General features: G+C 43.4%; 1 pseudogene; it reads right to left on the bottom strand.

The window, feature by feature from the left end:
• Window positions 1-23,802, bottom strand: part of LOC140454681 (uncharacterized) — a 35,006-nt pseudogene that overhangs the window by 9,801 nt on the left and 1,403 nt on the right.

Raw genomic sequence — 23,802 nt, 5'->3', positions numbered from 1 at the left:
TTTTGAGAGAGGAAGTTTCCTCCTCCTCTGTTAAAAAAATGTTCATTGGCCTTACTCAGCCTGTGAGTTTCCCCCAACCCTCCTGCAGCTCACATTCCCCAGCCATTGGCAAATGAATGCCCACCTTCAGAATCGGATATGTTTCAACGACTTCACTTCCTGTCCTCAGCTCCAGGGAGGTTAAACCTAACTTCTTTCAGCCTCTCACTATGAGAGGGGTGTCTCCCATCCCAGGGACCAATCCCAGGGACAAGTGAAGGATGCGCAAGATGTCAGAGGTGGAGGTCGGCAGAGTTTGCAGATGGATTGTCTGGCTATAAACAAGAAATAAAGCCTTGAGTGAGTGGCTGGTACCTCATTTGGATCTGGAGGGAAATAGGGGAGGGCCATAGCAGGAGATGAGCAATAAAAAGAAGCCTTTTACCAGGAAAGGTTGCTGCAAGGTTAATCAGAAGTTCAGTTTGCTTTAACTCAAAAAGAGTCTAAGTAGAGGCTTTAGACTGTTTGCTTCAATCCCTAAAGGAGTGAGCTCGTTTGCATGGAAATGGAATCAAAAAAGGTAAGACTAGTTAGTGACAGGTGTGATTGTTACTAGAAAATAAAAAAAGGAATAAAAAAAAGCAGTGAATGTCATATCATACCAATAAACCATAAAATGTAGAGAAACTCAGTAATACAACAAACTTAAGCTTTTATCTTAATGCATGGAAGCCTTCAGAAAATGGTAGATGAACTGATGGCACAAATGGAGGTAGATAGAGGTCAAGAAGACTAAACTAATTTGGGAGGTGGGGGAAGAAGAATGCTGGGAGAGATATTATTAAAGTTCCCAGGACAAATATGACAACAGATTATGGAACTGGTGGACAGGCAGGTGGGGCAGAGGACCAGGGATCATCTTGTTTGTGAGAGATGAAATTAAATAGATATATAGCAAAAAGGCAATAGCCATTTAGGGTCAGAAGGCATATAAATTGTGCAGGCAGCTAAGGAACCACAAAGACGACCAAAGGAGAAAAAGACTTCAGTGTACTGGCCTCCAAGCAGTAGTCAGGATGTTGGGCAGAAAATAAATCAGAAAGGAAAGACATGCAAGAAAATCATTCTTTCAATAATCACGGGGGATTTCAATATGCAAGTGGACTAGGAAAATCAAATTTGGAGCAGATCCCAAGAAAAGGAACCTGTGGAACATCTAGATGATTTTTTGTTGCAGCTTGTGGTAGAACCCATGGACCAGGCAATTCTGGTGGTGCTGTGTAAATATAACCGACTCGATCAGGGAGCTCAAGATGAAGGAAGCCCTAAGGGGCATAAAAGGATAGCATTCACCTGGGCGAGAGGAAAAAAGGGAGAGCAAAAAGCTTGAATCAGATGTGATGGTATTACAATGGAGTGTAAGGCAATTACAAATGAGGGAGGAGCTGGCCAGAGTTGATTGGAAGGGGAGTCCAGCAGGGAAGATGGTACAACAGCGATGGCAGAAATTCCTCAGCTACTTCGGGAAGCACAGCAAAAATTTATCCCAAGGACGAACATACTACTAAAAAAAGGAGGATGACAAGGTAATCAGGAACAGCATAAAATCAAAGAGAAATAAGATTAGCAGGGAGCCAGAGAATCGGGAAACCTTTAAAAACCAGAAGAGGACAAAAAGGTAATGTGGAGACAAAAAAAAAGTGTAAAGAAGCTAATAATAAGACTGATAGAAGTTTTTTTAAAGAAGATTATTGAAAAGGTAAGAGAGACAAGAGTGAACCACTGGAAAATGAGGCAGGAATAGTAGTTATGGGGAACAAAGAAATGACAGAGGAATTGAACAGGTACTTTACATCAGTTTTAATGGTGGAAGATACCAGAGGCTCAAGAGAGTCAGGGGCAGGGCTAGGGAAAGTGGCCATCTCTACAGAGCTACTGGGGAAGCAGAGAAGTCTGGAAGTAGATAAATTGCCTGGGCCAGATGGACTACACCCCTGGGAGGAACTCTGAAGGAGTTTGCAAAGGAGATTGTGGAGGCATTGGTGGTGATCTTGGAGGATGGCAGTCAAAAGAGAGTGTCCCAGAGGGCTCAAATGACTAATGTCTCACCCCTGTTCAGAAGGCAGGAATTTAAGCCAGTTAGCCTGACTTTGGTCATTGGTAAGATTGGAGACTTCATTATTAAGGATTAGATTGCAGAGTACGCGAAATGTCAAGCATGGCTTTGTCAAGGGGAAGTCATGCTTGACATGTTAGAATTCTTTGAGGTGGTAACAAGCAAGTTAGACAAAGGAGAGCCAGTGGACAAGAGCTTTTTGGATTTTCAGAAGGCCTTTGACAAAAAAAGGTGCTGCACAGGAGACTGGAAAATAAGGTGCAGAGCCCATGGTGTTCAGGACAAGATACTGACAGAGAGGATTGGCTGACTGGCAGAAGGCAGAGCGTAGGGATAAGTGTGTCTTTCAGGATGGCAGTCGGTGAGCAACAGAAGTCCATGGAGGTCAGTGTCAGGAACACAATTATTTATGTTATACAGTAACAAAGGAATTCAGGGCTAAATTTGCAGATGACAAAGATGGAGGTACAGGCTGTGTTGAGGAAGCAGGAAGGCTGCAGAAGTACTTGAACAGATTAGACTGTTCTCTAAATAAGGAAAGGCTTTGGAAACCTGAAGCCCACAGGGACTTAGGAATCCTAGTTCAGGACTCTCTTAAGGTTAATATGAAGGTTGAGTTGGCAGTTTGGAAGGCAAATGCAACATCAGCATTAATTTCAAGTGCGCTAGAGTACAATAGCAGGGATTTACTGCTGAGGTTTTAACCAGACTCTGATCGGACCACATTTGGAATACAGAGCAGTTCTGGACCCCATACTTCAGGATGGATGTGCTGGCCTTGGAGGGTGTCTGGAGGAAGTTCATCAGAACGATCCAGGTGATGTAAGGCTTGTCACGAGAAGCAATTGAGGATTCTGGGTCTGTATTCAAAGAAGTTTAGAACAATGTGGGGGCAGGGGAGGGGGGGGGGGGGGTGGTGGGGGGAGGTGAAGAGAAAAGGTGGTTGCGCTCTCACTGAAACTTAGAGAATACGAAGAGGCCTGGATAGAATGAAGATGTTTCCACTAGTAGAGGGGCTACGACCCCAGAACACAGCAAGATGGTGAATCTGTGACGGCCAAAGTCATTAAAGCAAATTTAAGACAGAGATAGATAGGTTCTTACTGAGTAAGGGGATCAAAAGGTAATGAGGAGAAGGCAGGAGAATGGGGTCAAGAAGCACATCAGACATGATTGAATGGCAGAGTCAACTTGATGGGCTGAATGGCCTAATCCTGCTCTTATATCTTATGGCTTTGGTTTCTCTGCATGTCATTAGTGAACAGTCCAATGTTTTCTTGACATTGATAAGCCAAACGAGGCCACAAAAATGAGATGGGAGTGCTCCAAACAATGACTAAAATCAGGCAGCCATGGTTCATTGGGTTTTGTGGTTGATTCTTCCTTATCATGGCCTGCTAAGTGGTGAGTGCAATTTTGTGGCTACACAATGAACATCTCCAATCAGGCAGAACCCAGTTATCAGCTTGACAATAAATGGCATCACTATCACCGAATTCCCCACAAAATGTTTGACATAGTCTGGGGTTACCATTTACCCTTTGAAAAATTAGGACTAGTGCTAGTAGTAGCATAATTTTGGCAGCTCAGACATGGAGCAAAGGGCCTCTTCTGTATCATATGATTCTATGACCAGGAATTGAACTGGAATAGCCATATGACTACAAGAGCAGGTCAAAGGCTAGGAATCCTACAGAAAGTAACTCACCTCCAGATTCCCCAAAGCCATCTACAAGGTACAAGTCAGGAGTGTGATAGAATACACCCCACTTGCCTGGATGGGTGCAGCTCCAACAACACAAGCAGCTTAACAATATCCAGGACAAAGCAGCTTGCTTGATTGGTACCACACCCACTACTTTCACTCACGCCAATGCTGACACACCATGACCACAGTACATGCAAATGTACAGCAGTGACTTACTAAGATTCCTTCCACTGAAACTTTCCAATCCTGTATCCTCCACTATCTAAAAAAAAAGGAACACCAGCATCTGCACATGCCCCTCTGAGCCACACCAAACTACAGCAGCTCAAGACATTGGCTCAGCACTTTCCCCAGGTAACTTTAGAGCTGGGTGATCACTAAGTGATATCGACTCCCCACAGGAATATAAAACCCTTCAGTTCTGGAAAGGGGTTACTTGGAGAGAGAATGTGGGTAAGGAGAACCTCAAACTCAATTTAAACAGCGGAGGAGGGAGAGTCAGACAGAAAATTTGACTCGAGCTAGAAAGGGATTAGAGAAGGACATTATTAAAAGGAGAGAGGACAAGGAGATGCAACAGTCAGGATGAGATAGGACTCAAATCATTGTTCAGTTAAGAAACCAGCTTACGCTAGTTGGCTGGACAGAAACTGGATGTTCTGATTGGTCAGTCCATCAGGATTAATGCTTGTTCCATAATACCGGTGCTCCAGGGAGACCAACAGGGCCCTGTATTTCTGTGCTAGGTCCACATATTCACCTGCAGAAACAGAAGCACAGCAAGAGGCAAAATTAGTGCAAGACGACATCAAGAAACACCAAAATCCTTCTTTGCCCCCAGCTGAGTATATTACCCCACCAACCAAGCAGCCCATCCCCCAGCAACTACCAGCCACTATAGGAAGTACAGTTCAGTAAATGAGATGAAGGTGCTATAAAAAGGCAGATTGGCTCTTTCGTAACTTGCCTGACTGAGATCAGAATGTCAAGAACAAATTCATTGAGGAGCTGTAGAATTGAAAACAGACCCACTGTCAAGGCATACAGTAACCTGCAGGGCACATCCAGCAATGTATAACACCCTGGTTCCCTCAGCCTGAGCAGTATATAATTGCCTGTTCTCAAGTACCACTTGTGATTTGAGCAGGTCCTATGTTGTTGTAGGGGCAATCATAGAGATTATAAAAATAGGAACAGGAGGTAGCCATTCAACCCATCGAGCCCACCCTGCCCTTATGTTATGAACCTGGATTTTCATACATTGGCAGTTCCTTACATGAAAGGACAACTCTCTTCCACTCAGGCATCTGGATTAGTCATTCCAAATCCCTACAACTAGGGGATTGGGGCAGAAATTCAAATTCCCTTGAATCAGAGGGCAATCCATTAAGTTGGAAGTCGGCAAATGCAAAACCTTTATTAAAAAAGGGAGAGACAAAAAGCAGATCCCTAAAGGCTAGTTGATTTAACTTCCCCTTGGTAGATTACGAGTAAAGAAGTTATAGCAGGAAACTTGAATAAGTTAAAAGGTGCATAGGCAGAATCAACATGGTTTTGTAAAAGGAAAAAAAAGTGTTTACCTCAACAATTGGAGTTGGTTGATGTGGCGGTGATTAAGGGAAACAACTGTACTCTGGCAAGTAGAGTATTTTTGACAACTGCAACATCAAAAGTTGTGGGAAATCAAAGCTCAAGATAAAAGGTGTATAGGTTGGCATGGATAGAAGACTGGACTGCCAACTGAAAACAGTAGGCACAAATGGGTCTTTTTCAATTTGACAAGAGGTAATGAGTGGTGTGCTGCACAGATTAGAGCTGGGACCCCAACTGTTGACAATTCATCTAACTGATATGGACAGGAATGGAGGATGTGGATGTCAAATTTGCTGACAATGCAAAGGTAAGTAAGAAAGCAAGTTATGAAGAGGACATAAGATATAGACAGGTTAAAGGGGTGGCAAATGGAATGCAAGGTGTGAAATGGTCCAGTTTGGCATGAAGAACAAAAACAGCATTTTATCCAAACAGTCGCAGAGAGGTGTGAATCAATCTCTACATTGTGGAAGCAGGCCATTCAGCCCATCAAGGTAAAAACAATGACTGCAGATGCTGAAAACCAAATACTGGATTAGTGGTGCTGGAAGAGCACAGCAGATCAGGCAGCATCCAACGAGCAGCAAAATCAACGTTTCGGGCAAAAGCCCTTCATCAGGAATTTGCCCGAAACGTTGATTTCGCTGCTCGTTGGATGCTGCCTGAACTGCTGTGCTCTTCCAGCACCACTAATCCAGCATTCAGCCCATCAAGTCCACACCAACTCTGAAGAGCAGCCCATCCAGCCCCAGCCCACCCCTATCCTTGTAACCCTGCATTCCCCATTGCTAATCCACCTAGCCTGGATATTACAGACAATTTAGCATGGCCAATCCACCCAACCTGCACATCTTTGAACAGTGGGAGGAAACTGAAGCACCTGGAGAAAACCCATGTAGACATAGCGAGTATATCTGGCTCTGAAGTTCACAGTCACTTGAATTGAACTCAGGTCCCTTGTACTGAGGCAGCAGCATTAACCACTATACCGGCATGTGTGGTCTTCAGCCTGAATGGTAACATGCAGACATAACAAGTAATTAGGAAAACCAGTAAAATCATTTACTGCAAAGGAAATTGAATACAGAGGTTTTGAGGCTCTGCTTCAGTTCGACAGGGCACTGATGGGATCACATTTGAAGTATTTATCAGCTTCGGGTGGCACAGTGGCTCAGTGGTTAGCACTGCTGCCTCACAGCACCAGGGACCCAGGTTCAATTCCCACCTCAGGCAACTGTGTGGAGTTTGCACACTCTCCCCATGTCTACATGGGTTTTCTCTGGGTGCTCTGGTTTCCTCCCACAGTCCAAAGCTGTGCAGGTTAGGTTAATTGGCCATGCTAAATTGCCTGTAGTGTTAGGTGGATTAGTCAGGGGTAAATATAGAGGGGGGGGGGGGTTTCTCTTCGGAGGGTCGGTGTGGACTTGTTGAGCCGAAGGCCCTGTTTCCACTGTAGGTAATCTGATTTAAGTGAAATGCAAATGTTTGTTTTGAAGGAAGCTCAGAGGAAGTAATACCAGACTAATACCTGGAATTCTGGTTGTCTTACAAGCAATGAAAGATAGGCTAGTCTTGTATTGGCTAAAAAAAAAAGATGGGCTAATACCTGCTGGAATGGAGAAGACCAAGAGCTGATTTGATTGAAATATAAAGATACTGAAGTGTCTCAATAGATTGATGTGAAGAAACTGTTTCCTCTTACAAAAGAACCTAGAACTGAATATTAAGGGGTCAGCCATTTAAAACAATGGAGGCCATTTTCTTTTCTCAGTCGGTTGATAGTCTTTGGAGTTCCCTATCCAAAAAAAAGAGAAGAGGATTAGGGACCTTGAATACTTTTAAGACAGAGGTAAATAGATTATTGGGTAGTAAATGAAAGGTTATCAAAACAGTGGGAAGGATTTAAGGTTAACCATTTCAGCAGTTGCGGAACAGGCCTGAATGATCTATTCTTGTTCCCAATTAGTTTGTTCATTTGTTTTCCATACTTACCCCCCCTCAGAATGAAATAGTATCACTCAAGGTTATGCCTAGGAGAAATCATTGACCCTCATCTCATTCTAACATGGGTTCAATGGACCAAATGGCTTCTCTTGTGCTGTAATGTCTACAATTAGATAGTTTGGAGTTAAAACAAGTTGTATTCTGGGTGAGGGGGGGTATCCCAAATGGAACAGACAAAACCCAAACACTAGTTATTTATTTCCCCTTCATACATCCAGTCTATTTCCAAAACAACACAATACCTGCCAACACGCTATTTAATAATAGGGCTTGCTCGCCACCAATAAAGAGGAACACTGGACCCAGATGTGACTCCCACAGATTGACGTTGACCAAGTACCTCTGAAGCAAACACAGACATCTTAATTAAAAGAATATTTTCCACAGCCATCCCACAATTGTGCTCAGTACTTCAATGGTTAACGAGGCTCTGGAGGAAGTGCAAAAATAACTCGTCGGGGATAGCCAAAATTGAGGGGATAGAAATGGAAGCAGAGACCTTCAATATTTTCAAGGTGGATTCTTGATAAGCAAGCAGATGAAAAGGCTAAAATCGGAGTAGTAATCAGATCAGCCATGATCTTCCAGAATGGTAGAGCAGGCTTGAGGGGCCAAATGGCCTGCTTCTAGTTTGATGCGGAAACAACAAAAAAAGATGACAAGCAGAAAAGAGGGCCAGGCTGCTCAGTGAAAGAAACTTGAAGACTGACATGATCTTTCAAATTCCACAAGGGTTGGCACAGAGTTGCTCTCGGTGGTAAAGGATAGTAAAGCTGGAGGAGCCAGGCCAAAACTATGGCACAGTCACTGAGGAACCCAAGATGGAACTCAAGAGACAGCACTGTTAGATTATGGAAGTTCAACCCTCTAACTCAGTAGTTCAATTACACAGAAAATAAGAGTAGGAGGCCATTCAGCCCTTTGAGGACACTCATTACAATCATAGTTGATACCATTTGAAGGAAAGTTGATCAAACACAAGGCAGAACAGAAAAGGTCACAGAAGGTTCAATGAGATGGGTTGAGAGGAGATTCATTTGGAGCATAAATCAGGCCGCACCAGAGTGGCCGAGTTGAGCGAACAGTTTCTGTTCTAAAAGTCCCTGATCCAGTGTGGATTTAGACATAAAGGGAAGGAACAGAGGATAGGAGGGGGGTGCGCAGGGAGGAAGACATATCATACGAAGGTTGCACTCACCTGCTAGAAAGTGCCATTGTTCCTTCTGCTGAAGTGATCCAGTGGCTGTGGAAAGAGTCTTTCCTTGGGCTCAGTCATCCCATTGCTGTTCTTCAGTAAGTGCTTCTGTATCCTCTGCTCCTGGGATTGCAGCACCTGTTGCTTAATCAGCCACATGTTCCGCCCTGAAAGTCAGAGGACAGACAGGTTTAATGGGTCATAACACTTGACTGAAATGGTGATTCATGCCAGAAGCCTACCAATGCTACTATCATGACTTCAGTGCGATAAAATGTCCCTGGGCACTTCAGTGGAGCATCAAAATATTTGATTGCAGGTCACATTCAGATGTTGTGCAATTGATCAAAATGTTGATCAAAGAGATAGGCTTTAGGAGGAACAGGATGTGGAAAGGTATCGGGGAAATGGGCGGGAGGGAGTTGTATTCAGCAACCACCACAGCTGAACGATTTTTTTAAAAAAAACAAGCATCGGGGATATGCACGAGACCAGAAGTAGGGGGGAAATAAAGGAGAGTTTTATAAATTGAGGTGTTGTTTTAAATAGCAGCTTAGCACGATGAATACTTGGCAAGGACATGGACATAGGGATGGCACGTTGGCTCAATGGTTAGCAATGTTGCCTCAGAGCACCAGGGACCCAGTTAGATTCCTGCTTTGGGTGACTGTCTGTGTGGAGTTTGCACATTCCGCCCGGTCTGCGTGGGTTTCCTCCCACACTCCAAAGATATGCAGGCTAGGTGAAATGACCACGCTAAATCGCCCATGGTGTTCAGGGATGTGTAGACTAGGTGCATTAGTCTGGGGTAATGTAGACTAGTAAGGGATTGGGTCTGGCTGGCTTACTCTTCAGAGGGTTGGTGTGGACTTGTTGGGTCAAAGGGCCTGTTTCCACACTGTAGGGACTCTAATCCTAATCGAGTTCTAAATGATGTAAAGGTGACCCAGAGGGTAGAGTGTCTGTGGAACTTGCTAGCACAGAAAGGCAAAATATTGGAGAAATTTTCCCAATAGTAGTGACCACAAAAACCAGATCGGGTGAAACTGACTTGCTGTTTATTACAAGCGATGTCGCTGGAAGAGAAACTGACTAAGCTGAAGCAGCACAGACAGTTTGTCCAGGTAGCTGAGAATTTCTCTTGAGCCGAGGATGAAGCCAGTTTTTATAATAATCCTGTACAATAAGGCTAATTAGAAATTGTGAAAATAAAATGTATCTGGAAATGGAGTAACGTGGTTACAATGATGTTAATCGGAAAACAGTTATCGAAGGAATGTCCTAATTCTCTAAACAAAGCAACATTCTGACAGTATTGATGGGTTCGGAACTTCCATTCCTCTTCATAGGTAGGTGCTAGTGTCTCCTCTGAAGCAGTGAGGTGCTTCCATTGCCCTGTCCTGGGAGCAATGCTCTTGCTGGTGCCTCTGTTTGACCTGCTCTGTGTGGCTTTGGTATTGCTGGGTTGTGAAACTGCTCTCAGGGCTTTGAGATAGCGGTGGTGCTATGTCATTGTTAGTGGGTGCTTGAAGTGTATTCCCTTGTCTGCAAGTGCTGTCTAGTTTCACTTATCAGCCTGCTTGGTCCCTGCTGAGGCATTCTGGGTGCTTTGGTACAGTTTGGCCAATTTTGCTTTTGTGGGTTGGCAGATTTTTCCCACAATGGTACAACTTCAAATGAGGTGTTGGACATAGCACTTTGTCTAAAGGAATTATAGATGGTGGAGGAAAGCAGGAACAGAAATTGGGTGGTCAGCTGTGAGCACAACAAAATGTAGCAGGCTGGAAGGCCTCACAGCCTACTCCTGTAGTCAATATTTCTGACAGGGCAGTACATGGGAGATGTCAGAATAATCAAGACTCAAAATAAAGTCTGAGTCAGGATTTCAGCAGATGGGCTAAGACAGGGTCAGATGATATGAGGTAGCGTTCAGCCTTCCCAGTTTGAGGAGATCACAACAGTTCAGAGTTCTCTGTGGAAATTGAAGAACAAGGACAGTTCAAGTTTTGGGGGGGGAGGGGGGGGCAGGAGCAGCATGAAGACAGTGCGAAAGCACAAGATATTGAGGGATTGGTCACTACAGGAGTTAAATGAGTTATTTAAGCTCTCTGGGAAAATAAACCAACTTGCAAAGGTTAAAGCAATGTGGACTTAAGTTTCCAGCTGACGCAAGGTTGTGCTCAGCATGGTTAATTGTTGCTCAATACAAAACTCCCATTAAAAAAAGAAGAACGAAGGAGACTCCAGTTTTTCAGTTTTGTCTCCCAGGGCAATACTGCAAGCAGGCAATTTAAACAAAAACAAACTGTAACCAACTGGACATGTGTCAGACTAGTTTTCAGCTTCACTCCAGTTGGAATTATTTTCCCAAAGCCCTGCATTGTTATCATGCAAACAAAGCAGCTTGTACAAAAGCAAAGTAGAACAGACATTTTTGAAGTTTTTTTTGGGGGGGGAGCAAAAGTGGTATAAACACTATTTCTAAATGGCGGAAACAGCACACATGAAGTGTAAACCATCATTTGGAAGCAACGGAGATTTGGATGACAACTAAGATTTTCAAATTTAAAAAAGGGCAACTTTTCAAGAACTAATTCATGGGACTTCGGCACATTTATTGCACGTCCATAACTGCGTGAAAAGGTGATGGTGAGCTGCCTTTTTGAACTGCTGAAGTCTCTTTGGCGTAAGTAGACCCACAATGCTGTTGGAGAAGTTCCAGCCTTTTGACCTAGCGACACTAAAGGAACACTATAATCCCAAGGCAAGATGGGAAGAGACTTGGAGGGGAAGTAGGTGCTCCTTTGTATCTGCTGCCATTTGGCTTTACCCTGGAATTACTCTTTATAAAAAATGTTGATGCTAAGGGCAATTGGGGAGCCATTGGGGAGCCATTGGGGGTATATTCAAGCTGGTTTTGGTCAGTGCTACAGATCAGGAAGACAGCAATTCAGGAGCAGAGCTAAATCCCTCTTTTGTGTTTAAGTCTCTGCTCTCTTGCTGCTGAGTTTAAGGTTTCCGCTCCAGGAGTCAGGTAGAGGGGAAAACAAAAATAAAATCAAAGCAAACAGCTCAGTGCTGGGGTACAACTGGACTATTGGGAGGTGACATCATAAGAGTCAGATCTACAACACAGAAAACCACCCTTTGGCGCATCGCAATCGTGCCAGTCAAAAACAACTTAATTATTCCGATCCTGTTTTCCAGCACTTGGCCCGTAGCCTTTATGCTTTTCAGAGATGTCAAACTAATGGGTTTTTTTTAAAACCCATGGCACAAATTCAAAAGAAAGGCAGGGGAACTTCTCCCCAGTGACTTGGCCACGACTTATTCCTCAAATCAATATCAGAACAAACAGATTATCTGGCTATTATCAGATTACTGTGTATTCGACAATGCACATTGTGCATAAATTGGCTGGATGTATTTTCCACATTAACCACACTTGTGAAGTACTTCACTGGCTATAGCAGTGCTCAGAGACAGCTAGTGGTTATGAAAAGCATAATGGAAATACACATCTCTCATTGTGGAGAGGCAATCAATTTAAAGGTGTGGGACCTTTATTTTCTCTTTGCTGGCACATTGACAGAGAGCAGACTTGTACTCAGCTTAGACTTGAAACAAATAGGAAATGGAAATAGGCCAGACCTGCTACCCTAAATGACAATTAGTATTTGAATTATTAAAAATAAATCTATGCTGAAATGTGTTTTTAAACTAAAACCAAAAGGCAGTCAGCTGCAGACCATCACACAGAGACTAAATGCAATTGCTATTTTCTCCAAAGAATAAAGACTAGGAGAAGTTTCACCCCGAGGACCAGGATTTGTTTTGAATGCAGGTTAATATGATGAATGTGTTTTGTTGTTACCCGTCAGAATCTGATTAGAACACAGCAGAGTGTCCGATAGTGGCAGTGCAAAGAGAGCTTTACTTTCAGCTTAAAATAATACAGTGACCTTTAGAGTGATAGGGATATATAGCATGCATCTTTCTGGATTAGTGGTGCTGGAAGAGCATAGCAGTTCAGGCAGCATCCAAGTAGCTTCGAAATCGACGTTTCGAGGGCTTTTGCCCGAAACGTCGATTTCGAAGCTCCTTGGATGCTGCCTGAACTGCTGTGCTCTTCCAGCACCACTAATCCAGAATCTGATTTCCAGCATCTGCAGTCATTGTTTTTACTGATATATATAGCATGCATACAGACCCTTCGGTCCAATTCATCCTTGCTCACTGGATATCCTAAATTAATCTATCCTATTTTGCCAGCATTTGGCCCATGTCCCTCTAAACCTTTCCTATTCATGTACCCACCCAGATGCCTTTTCAATGTTGTGATTGTACCAGCCTCCATGACCTCCTCTGCAGCTCATTCCACACACGCACCACCCTCTGCATGAAAACGTTGCTCCTCATGCCCTTTTAAATCTTTCACCTTAAAACTATGCCCTCTAGTTTTGGCTCCCGACTGTGGGGGGAAAAAAAAAGACCTTGGCTATTCACTCTATCCATACCTCTCGTGATTTTATAAACCTAATGCCACCCCTCAGCCTCTCGCGCTCCAGGGAAAACAGCTCCAGCCTATTTAGCCTCTCCCTATAGCTCAAACCCTCCAAGTCTGGCAACACCCCTGTTAAACTCGAAAGGGTACAGAAAGGATTTACAACATCCTTCCTATAGCCAGAATTGAATGCAGTATTCCAAAAAAAGTGGCCTAACCAACATCCTATACAGCCACACCACGACTTCTATCTAACGCAGTTCTGCACGTGTCCTGGAGTGTTAGTTAGGGACATTTACTCTATTAGATGTTGACAGAGAACATGAAAAGGCTAATGTATTTTTTTTTGGTATACAAATAAATTTTAATTAAGGAACTAACTGTACTTTGTTTTGCCAGCATATCATGGTTCAAATTAGTGCAGATGTGCCAAGGGATGGGAGCAGTAATAGGTGGGAAGGTCACCAGGTTTCTGGTGAAGATAAACATGTGCTTCATCCTCCTCTGTTCAGTGTTGCTGATTCGATAAAAGCAGTTACCGACCTTGCTGACAGATTATAATTGTATCACAGTTTAAGTACACCACAGGGTTAAGGAAATACTGAACACCAACTGCAATGATTTACACAAGCGCCACATGTCCAAGCCAACTGACCAACCTCAAAGTGGAATGGGGAACGGCAGTGGGCAAGATTAGCCTGGATTTGGAGAACTGGGGCTGGAAAGCAATTAAGGCAGGGAACAGGCAGTGGTAAGAGTGTCAGGGGGCACAGTTGCAGAGGGAGGGGCAAGGATTGCTTGCTGCAGGCTGACGCGTTGCAATGCAGGTTCAAACAGGCAGACAAGCCAGAGTCAACATCGCAGTTCGCATCAAGCAGAAACCTGCTACTGATTCCATTTTGTTAGTAGCCTTGGTTTTCAAATTAAGTCATGGGATATTGGGCATCACTGGCTGGGCTATTTAGATGCCTAGATGCCCTTCAGAAGTTGATGGCAAGCCACCTTCCTGAACTGCTGCAGTCCATGTGATGTAGGTAGATCCATAATGCTGTTAGGGAGGGAGTTCCAGGATTCTTACCCAGCAATTCTGTGGGTGGCACGGTGGCACAGTGGTTAGCACTGTTGCCTCACAGCGCCAGAGACCCGGGTTCAATTCCCGCCTCAGGCGACTGACTGTGTGGAGTCTGCACGGGTTTCCTCTGGGTGCTCCGGTTTCCTCCCACAGTCCAAAGATGTGCAGGTCAGGTGAATTGGCCATGCTAAATTGCCCATAGTGTTAGGTAAGGAGTAGATGTAGGGGTATGGGTGGGTTGCGTTTCGGCGGGGCGGTGTGGACTTGTCGGGCCGAAGGGCCTGTTTCCACACTGTAAGTAATCTAATACCAAGGAACAGCAATATTTTCCCAAGTCAGGATGGTGAGCAGCTGGAAGGGAAACATGCAGGTGGTGGGGTTCCATGTATCTGTTGCCCTTGTCCTTCTAGTCGAGAGCGCTGAGTAAGGGGTCTACCATTTAACAAAGAGTGAGGCGGAATGTCTTCTGTCAGAGGGGAGAAAATGTGGAGAATTTTTTGCTGCAGGGGTTGGGCTATTGAATATATTCAAGGCTGACTAAACATATATTTAATCGATAAGGGAATCAAGTGTTATGGTGGAAAAGGAAAGAAGTGGATTGTAGATTTAAATCAGTCATCTCATTGAGTTTGTTTTACCAGTCAATGGGCTACATGCCCTATTTCTGTTCTAGCATCTTACGTTTGGAAGGAGCTGTCTCAGGAGTCTCGGTGAGATGGTAGACACTGCTACTGAGAATCAGTGATAAGGGGAGAGAATATTTATGGATGTGGTGCCAATCAGTCAGTCAATCAGGCTGCTTTTGCCCTGGATGGTGTCAAGCTTAGAGTGTTGTTGGAGCTGCACCCATCCAAGCAAGTGGGGAATATTCCCTCACAACTCTGGACATGTTCCTTGTAGATGGTGGACAGGCTTTGGGGAGTCAGGAGGCAAGTTACTCCATGCAGGATTCCTAGCTTCTGAGCTGCTCTTGTGGCCATAATATTTAGAAACCTGATCCAGTTCAGTTTCTGGTCACTGGTAACCAATACTGGCCCAAACATAATCCAATCCCAATATTTTATCCTCTATCCCAAGGTACGGATAGAATTTGCATGTCAAAACAGTTGAGGTAACATATTGGGTCATTCACTGCAATACCTGGCACTTCACACCCAAAGGATCCCAGTCACGCTGGCAACACAAACATCTCTGCAATCATTAACCAGCAATGACTGCTTGCACCACACCCATTCACCCCTAAGCTTCACAACTCACTGAGTTGGACAGGCTTCTGGCCAGTAACAGTTTATATCCTCCTTTTTCCAATCATTCCATGATCTCACTCCCATCTCTGTAGTGTCCTGCAGCCCCATAGACCTAAGATATTGTGCGCCTTGAATTCCAGACTCCATAGCTTCACCATCAGCAGCCCCGGAGACTCTGGAATTCCTCCTCCTCACAACATCCATATTTTTCCTCAAAGACTCTTCCTTTCACCAACATTTTAGCCTTTTGACCCAGTATCCCCTGTGTTCTGATGTCTAATTTGTGTTTAATAATGCTCCTGTGAGAAGCCCTGGGATGCATTATTCTGCTGGTCTATACTCTGCAATATAATCTAAGTTGTTGTTGTCGACAACACTTAGCCAGAAGCACAAGCCATGATGATTTCCAAAACTACACAAGCCTCAGTTAAACACATCCAGTTACATGGAAGGGGAGACTACTTTCCAAAGCAGAAAAATTTTAACTCATCAGAAAAAGCAAACCACAACAAACAAATATCATTTCACAGCCTTGGGATGCTCAAATCACACTGCAGTCAAAGGAAGCACAATTACAGTGCAGTCACTGTTGTAAATGTAGAAAACATATATGGAAAAGATGTAAACACACTGGGAAGAATGCAGAAGAGGTTTTACAAGAATGGTGCTAGAATTAGGAGGATAATCCAGAGAGGTTAGGGCTGTTTTACTTTGACAGAAGATACTAACAGCAGATTTAATCAAAGGTTTCACAATCATGATGTCCAAAAGATGTGCAGGTGAGGTGACTGGCCTTGCTAAATTCCCCATTGTCTTGGAATGTGCAGGCCAGGTGGATTTGCCATGAGAAATGAGGGGTTAAGGGGATAGGGCAGAGAGTTGGGTGTGGCTGGGATGCCATTCAGATGGGGTAGACTTAATGGGCCTAATGGCCAACTTTCAGTCTGTAGGGATTCTACAAGTGGTCCAGTCAGAGCCAAGAGGAAGAAAACATTCTTGCCCTTAAATGGGTTGGAACCAGATGGCAACTTTTTTTAAAAAAAGTGTTCCAAGGAAGGGTCACTCGACACGAAACATGAACTGATTTCTTTCCACAGATGTTGCCAGACCTGAGCTTTCCCAGCAAATCTGTTTCTTGTGAGTAGCTGTGGCAGTTTTAAAGTGGTTTGTTGAAGATGCACTTTCAAGATGAGGGCAACAATTCTTTACTTGGGACAAACAACAAGGGTCAGGATGAACTGCCAGGATGTGTGGTGGAGGCAGGTTCAACTGAGGCATTCAGGAGGGTATTCAATTTTTTAAACTTGATGATTGTGCAAAGTTATTGGGGAAACAAGCAGCAGATTGGCACCAAGTTGCAATGCACAGAGTGCCGGTGCCATGACAAGAGGACCCACATGGTCTTGTCCTGCACTATAATAAATCGGTGCTAATTTGCACAGTGTGATTCCACACAGGAAAGGGAAAGAGAAAAACTATTTCAGCAATGTTGGTTGAGGGCAGACCAGCAGCCAAGTGATAGGTAAACATCAAACTCCTCTTCTGTCAGTTGCCAAGGGATCCTTTACATCCATTCAAAACAGCAAAAAGGATGTAATCTTAACCCCTCCAAGAGTGTGCACACATCTGTGTCATGGACCAGGCCCAACCCCTTAAACATTACGCAAGTAGCCCAGACTGACACTTTTCCCACATCTCCTGCTGCAACTAATTAATCTAAATGAAGACTACCTACACAGCGAGCTGGCCACTCCCCTTTGATTATACTGGTTTTCTTCAAGACATGAAAGGCTTACGCTGGGAGCATCATCTGTTACGGTAACCAAAAGTGGGCCCCAATAAAGCTTTCAAACTCAGTCTAGTTGGAGCCTGGGTCACTTAGAACCTCTCTGAAAAAGAGAAGAATCTAACCTTGTCAAAAAGAAACAAGTTCACCATGTATGTGGAAAAAGAAACCATTAACGTTTTGAGTCTGTTATGACTCAGATATGCAGCATGGGAACAGACCCTTCAGTTCAACTTGTATATGCCGACCAGATATCCTATCTAAATCTAGTCCTATCTGACAGCTTTTGGCCCATATCCCTCTAAACCCTTCCTATTCATATACCCATTCAGATGCCTTTTTAAAATGTTGGTCATTGTATCAACCTCCACTACTTCCTCTGGTAGCTCATTCTACACTCACGCCACCTTCCACATGAAAAACAACTACCTGTCAGGACTCCTTCCCCTCTCACCTTAAACCTGTGCCATCTAGTTTTGGGGTCCCCCACCCCAGAGAAAGACCTTGCCTGTTTATCTTATCCACACCACTCATGATTTTATAAAGCCATAAAGCCCCCCTCAGCCCCTGTCACTCCAAGGAAAATAGCCCCAGCCTATTCAGTGTCTCCCTATAGCTCAAACTCTCCAATCCTGGCCAACATCCTTGTAAGTTTTCTGAACCCTTTCAAGTTTCACAACATCCTTCCTTTAGCAAGGAGACCAGAATTGCAAGCAATCCTCCAACAGTGGCCTAACCAATGTCTTGTACAGCTGCAACATGACCTCCCAACTCCTATACTCAATCCTCTGACCAATAAAAGCCTACCAAATGCCTTCTTCACTATCCAGTCTACCTGAGACTCCACTCTTCAGAAAAAAGGATTAGTCCTGAAAAGACACTATTTTTAATGTGAAAGAACTTTTTAAAAAAAAATATAGGATTTACAAGGATGACTATACTTTTTCCATAGTAAGGAATTTGATGTCTGGCATGAACTCTTGCGGCTCTGGATTCCTGCAGTGCTTGGACATTCAGTAGTTAAACAGTTGTTTAAGAACAAAGAACAATAGGCTACTGTCAATAAAAAATCTTGGCTGATCTGATTTTAACCTCAACTTTAAATTTCTCCACACCCCCGATACGATTTCATCCCTGTTTATAAGTGATCCAAAAATTTTTTCCAATTCCAACGTGCTCAGTTAGCTGAGAGACAAAGTTCTGGAGACATACAGAGAGGGAGACAAAGACAGACATTGTCGTCTTGTGCTTCCCAACAGAAGCTGCCTGTTCTCTGCAGTTTAAAAAAGTCAATGTGAAACCAGTTAGCTTCCCAGCAACGATTGCTGACTTTTAAAATGGCAAATCAGAGACATCTTCCCATGTGAAATGCCTTGTGATTCTTCCTACAAAACTTGAAGCTTCTAGAGAAAGACAAGCACTCATCATTGGCCTGGCTAGCTGGAGGACCATCTCAACATTAGATTAGGGAAGCAATGACACTGAACTGACTTTCTAGCTTTATCCAACCTTCACTAAAAATCTTTTTTTTGGTGGGGAGGGGCACCATGCACACATACACATGAGTATGTATAAAGATGGAAACTTAAAAGGAATTAGAGCTTTAGTTAGTAGCGTTTTGCTAATAGCATATCTGTTTACTTGTAGCTATAGCTAATGATTCAGCAAATAATAATTCTTGTTAAGGACAGACATCTGACTCATGCCTTGGTCTGGAAAGCATATAATGGGCCACTGCACATCCCTTCTAAGAAACTTTAAGATTTGGCATGACTCTAGGAATAAACTCACTCATCTCCTCATTATTTAGTCGATAAAGTTCTTCTGCCTTTTTCTTTTAGGGCCACCTGTTTCATCAAGGCTGTTTCAATCGGTCTTTGGGTGAGCCCTCGTATACAGGGTATGATACAACAGCCAATGGCCACCAATACCCCGACTACTACTACCAGGGAAGTAAGGATGGAAACCACCATCCCCTTCTACCTTCCAAACCAGGATTCAAGCCATCCTGAGAGAGATGTGTCTACTCCTGAATTCTCAGCAAGTTCCTCTGCTAAGGTAGTCAATCCCCTTAAGGCCCGAGTAATTGAACCATCAGGTGCAGTGTTATTAGGAATAAAGGTACAACAGCTTCTTCCTAACATCACACACACACACACACACACATCCCCCCCTTTTTCTGCTAAAATCATATCAAGGGCCATTCTGTTTTCCCATGCCATCCCACTTGTCGCATCAAGCTGGTCTGATATTCCTTTAACCGCATCTCTTGTATAATTTATAAATTGCTGTTGATTATAGAAAGTGTAATTTATCCAATCTACATTTTTATTAATTGTTACCCACCAAAAGAGAGCTGACTCAAAGCCTGCTGCAATCTGGTTACGAGCCTTGAATTCATCGAGATAAATCCTGTCATCGAAAGCAGTGTCTAACAGTAATCTCTCACCCCTTCCCTTTGTCCCTACTATCTTTTCCTTCTCAAATGCCAGGGTAAATGGAATTGCCAATTGTACAATTGCACATATCCCTCTCCAATCCGGAGGTAGGGTGGGTCTCAATATTTTGCCACCACAGTACTACCACAGATCCGCTTGGGGAACCTTCAGTGCTGAGTAGTTCCCTCCTTTCTCCGTTTTGGTAACATTCTTAGTCACTGTACATAATTTCAGCTCCCCCAAATCTCTCGACCGACTTGTACCTCGTCTACACACACAAGACATGTGATTTCCAACTGCGGTGGAAAATGTGGGGGGGGATTTTTGCATCTTTCTTCTCCAAGGGAGGGAACATCAGAGATAGGGAGGTACAATTCCCATCATCCCATGCAGTCTCATCCTGATACAGGACTATCATATATTTCATTCCCTTCCTGTCTCACTTCCACCCGAGCAGAAAGGGAACCACCTGGGCCACTGGCCTACCGGAGGCACGTGCATAGCAATTGCTCTTATTCAGACTTTTTAACAGTACACTTTACCCATTCAACCCAGGCATTTGCACCCCCGTACCCAGTTTCTATTTCGATAGTCTATTTCAAGTCCTTTACCTCTATAATTTTTACTACTTTAGGATCAGCAGGAGGGGTGAAAGGTTGTATCTTATTACCCAGTAGTTCTACCCGTTTTCCCTGTCCTACACTAATTTGAAAACAACAGCCCAAGAAATCCTTCCATTTGCTTTCATTTCTATCCCAAATGTTTCATTTCATTGTATCTCATAGGTGCCCCCCCCCACCCCAGAATTGCTTCGTGCCATGTGGTTTTCCTTATTGTCAGGTATATTGGGTTACACTTTTTATCGGGACAATCGCGAGCTGGTTGGAAGGGGGTACGGTGTACTGTGACGACCATTATACCAAGTACCATCCCCAAGGCCATCCCCATAGGACATAAGATGTATCTCAAAGCTGCGGTACTGTTCCTGATTATCTACATCCCCACAATTTACTAAGCTGCATACATCAGTGTCTATTACTTGTGGATTATCAGACTCAGGAACTGTTAATAATACATATGAAAATGATATTTGACAAAAACCCAATACTAAGAGGGCTAGCATCAAAATTCTAAGCATTCCCAGTACTTTAAACATCATGCTGAAGCACAAAAAGACTTAATATACAATCCTACAGAAATAATCCCGCGCTCGCGTCGCCACTGTATAATCAGTTACTCAAAGTCTCTTTAGTCGGAGTTTCAGCGGATCTTGCGTTGATTCGGCTGTCCAGACTTCTTCCTCAACTGGAGATTCCACTGGCCCTTTCATCCAAGCGTAGTAAGTCCAGCCTTTCTCCGCCGTCCTTATTGCCGTTTCAGTCGTCAAAAGAGCCTGGTACGGCCCTTCCCAGTCCGGCTGCAATTTAGTCTCTGTCCATGATCTTACTAAGACCCAATCACCCAGCTGGATGGGATGAACGGTGAATTCAAGGGCTGCAGTCTGTGCCAATAAACCGTGTTTCCTGAGGAAAGACAAAGAGGAGGACAAGCCCAGTATATACTTCTTTAAGAACAAATCTTTAGTTTCGGGAATTGGCAATTCTCCATTCGTTCCAAAGTAAGGTAATCCAAATAAGATTTCCTAGGGGGATAGTCCTGAATCTTTCCTCCGCCAAGGGACAAGCCCAAAAGGCATCCATTAAATCTATCACACTAAACCATTTGTGGTCATGGGGGATCTTACTTAATCTCTAATCAGTCCCTCAATTACTGGCTGCAGTCCTCGTTTACCTTCTATGGAAATGGGATATTGTCGCTCACAGACAATGTCCCCTTTCCTTTTTAAAATTTATTAGAAGGGGAGGGATCTGTAGTTTTCCATGATTCCCTTTCCTAGCCCATACAATAGGGTCTCTCTCTCTCTCTCTCTACATCCTCTGTCAACATTGCCATTTGTACAACTAATTCTTTTTCCTGAATTCCAATCCCCAGTTCTAAGAGGGTAATTAAGTCTCTCCCTAGTAAGTTACTTCCTATATCAGGGATATACAACAATTCCCTGTGACCCTATCCTTAGGACCTTCTCTCATCATAGGTTCAAATACTAGAACAGTAGAGCCTTCCCCTTTTACCCCCAAAACAGTTATTGACCGTGTTGACATTCCTACTTTCTTTGGTTTAAAATTCAGTGATGACCGTGCTGCCCCCGTATCTACTAGGAAGACAACCTCTTCCCTATAGGGCCCCACCTTCAAGTTTATCAAGGGTTCCTGGTGGGTCCCCGAGGGCAGGAACCCCTGACACCCCTATTCTTCATCAAAATTCATAAGTGGAATTGCTCTTTCTTCTCTTTGTAGATCAGGACACTCCTGCTTAAAATGCCCTATCTGTCCGCAATAATAGCAACCTTCCTGTGGAGACCTCCATTTCTGCCCCTGTCACTCAAACCCTCTATCAGATGCTCCCCCTTGTCCTCTCCCTCTCCCTCTTCCTCTGTCCTACATGCTCCCACCCGCCGCTCCGGTTGCTCAATATTGGTTCCATTCTTTTCTTAACTACTTCATCAACCGTAGCTACCATCATTTTCACCTTCTGTTTTTGTCTCTCATCCTCTCTCTTTACAAACACTTTCTGTGCCTCTCTTAACAATTCATCTAATGGTTTTTCACTCCACCCTTCTATCTTCTGTATCTTTCTCTGTATGTCTGGTCATGCCTTTGTCACAAAATGTACTTTCAAAAAAGACCCTGTGCCACTGGGTCCTCAGGGTTCATTCCAGAATACTTCCGCATTGAGTCTCTTAATCTCTGCAAGAAAGCTGAAGGAGTCTCATCTTTCTCCTGTCTAACTTCAAAGACTTTTAGTCAAATTCTGTGACTTCGAAACTGCCTCTCTTATTCCTTTTAGAACCAGGTCTTTCAATTCCCTCATTATTTCTTAATGCTCCAGGTTTTGATCTTCCCACTGGGGGTCTCTGAGGGGAAACTTCAGCTCTCCCTGTCCAGCATCCCCATCTCCAATCGGGTGTTCCCTATCCCATATTTTAATGGCTGCTCCCCATATAAGTCCCCTTTTTCTTTCTTAAAGAAATATTGCATTATTTCTAGCTCCCCATCACTTCAAACACCAATTCATCAATTCATGCTTGACTAACTTTAAAGCCTGTTCCAAACTTGTAAATATATTTATATATTTACATTCATTTAGTCAGTATTTAATATTTAAAATGTAAAATGCATACAGTTCCCAATTTTGAAATCCACTGTAATTTTAGTCCCTTAATTTAAATCCAAAATTAGTTTCTTAAGTAGTCCTGACCAATCATTGCTCAATTACAATACTATAGGTCGTGAAATAATCAGAGCTGCCTTAAAAGAATTTGTCTATTCAAGTTAAAAAAACTTCTAATACATGAACAATGGCCGAATCCAAGGTCACAGATATTAACCATAGAATTTTGTTTTTACTACAATCTAATGTTGAACTGAAACTTCAACTGTCCTCCATAAATCACTTTTATGTAAAGATAAAAGAGATTAGTTAGAAACTGATAGTAAGGCAGTCATGATCTGTAAAAAAAGAACAGGAGTTATCATTCTTTTTCTCATAATCCCTGCAGAATCCTTAACCTTAAAAGAAATCATGTTAAGTTTCCATAATAAAAATCAGATTCAAAACAGTCCTGGAACTCAAGCTCCAGGGAATAAAACGCATACATTCAATCACCAAACAAATGTTCATTCAAACCAAATCACAAAGGGTTAAACTTTCTACCAGCTGTACAGCTCTTTTCATTCTCTCACACACACACACACACACAAACACAAATAAATTCAGATATTTACAAACCCAGTCTTCGTCTGACCTGTATTTTGGCCAGAAGACGGTGGGACGAAGAATGGATTCCTTAAGTCATACGAAGCAACAATATTTAATCATCTTTTTCCCCTGTACAAGTATTATTTTGCCAATTCCACAACATCCTCCCCAAAGGACTTTCTGGAGGTATGTTGTAAGGGACCCCGCCTCCGTTTCCATTGCTTTTTCTTCTTTTGTTCTCCCGGAGGCTTTTTCCTTACCCACGGCACAGCCCATATTGAGTTCCTTCGTTAGTCCCTTATTAACTACTAAAACTCAATCCCGGCCACCAAGGCAATACT

Source organism: Chiloscyllium punctatum, chromosome 29 (genome assembly GCF_047496795.1).
Source record: "Chiloscyllium punctatum isolate Juve2018m chromosome 29, sChiPun1.3, whole genome shotgun sequence".
In the NCBI taxonomy this organism is placed as follows: Eukaryota; Metazoa; Chordata; class Chondrichthyes; order Orectolobiformes; family Hemiscylliidae; genus Chiloscyllium; species Chiloscyllium punctatum.
This window is presented reverse-complemented; position numbering and strand designations above follow the sequence as displayed.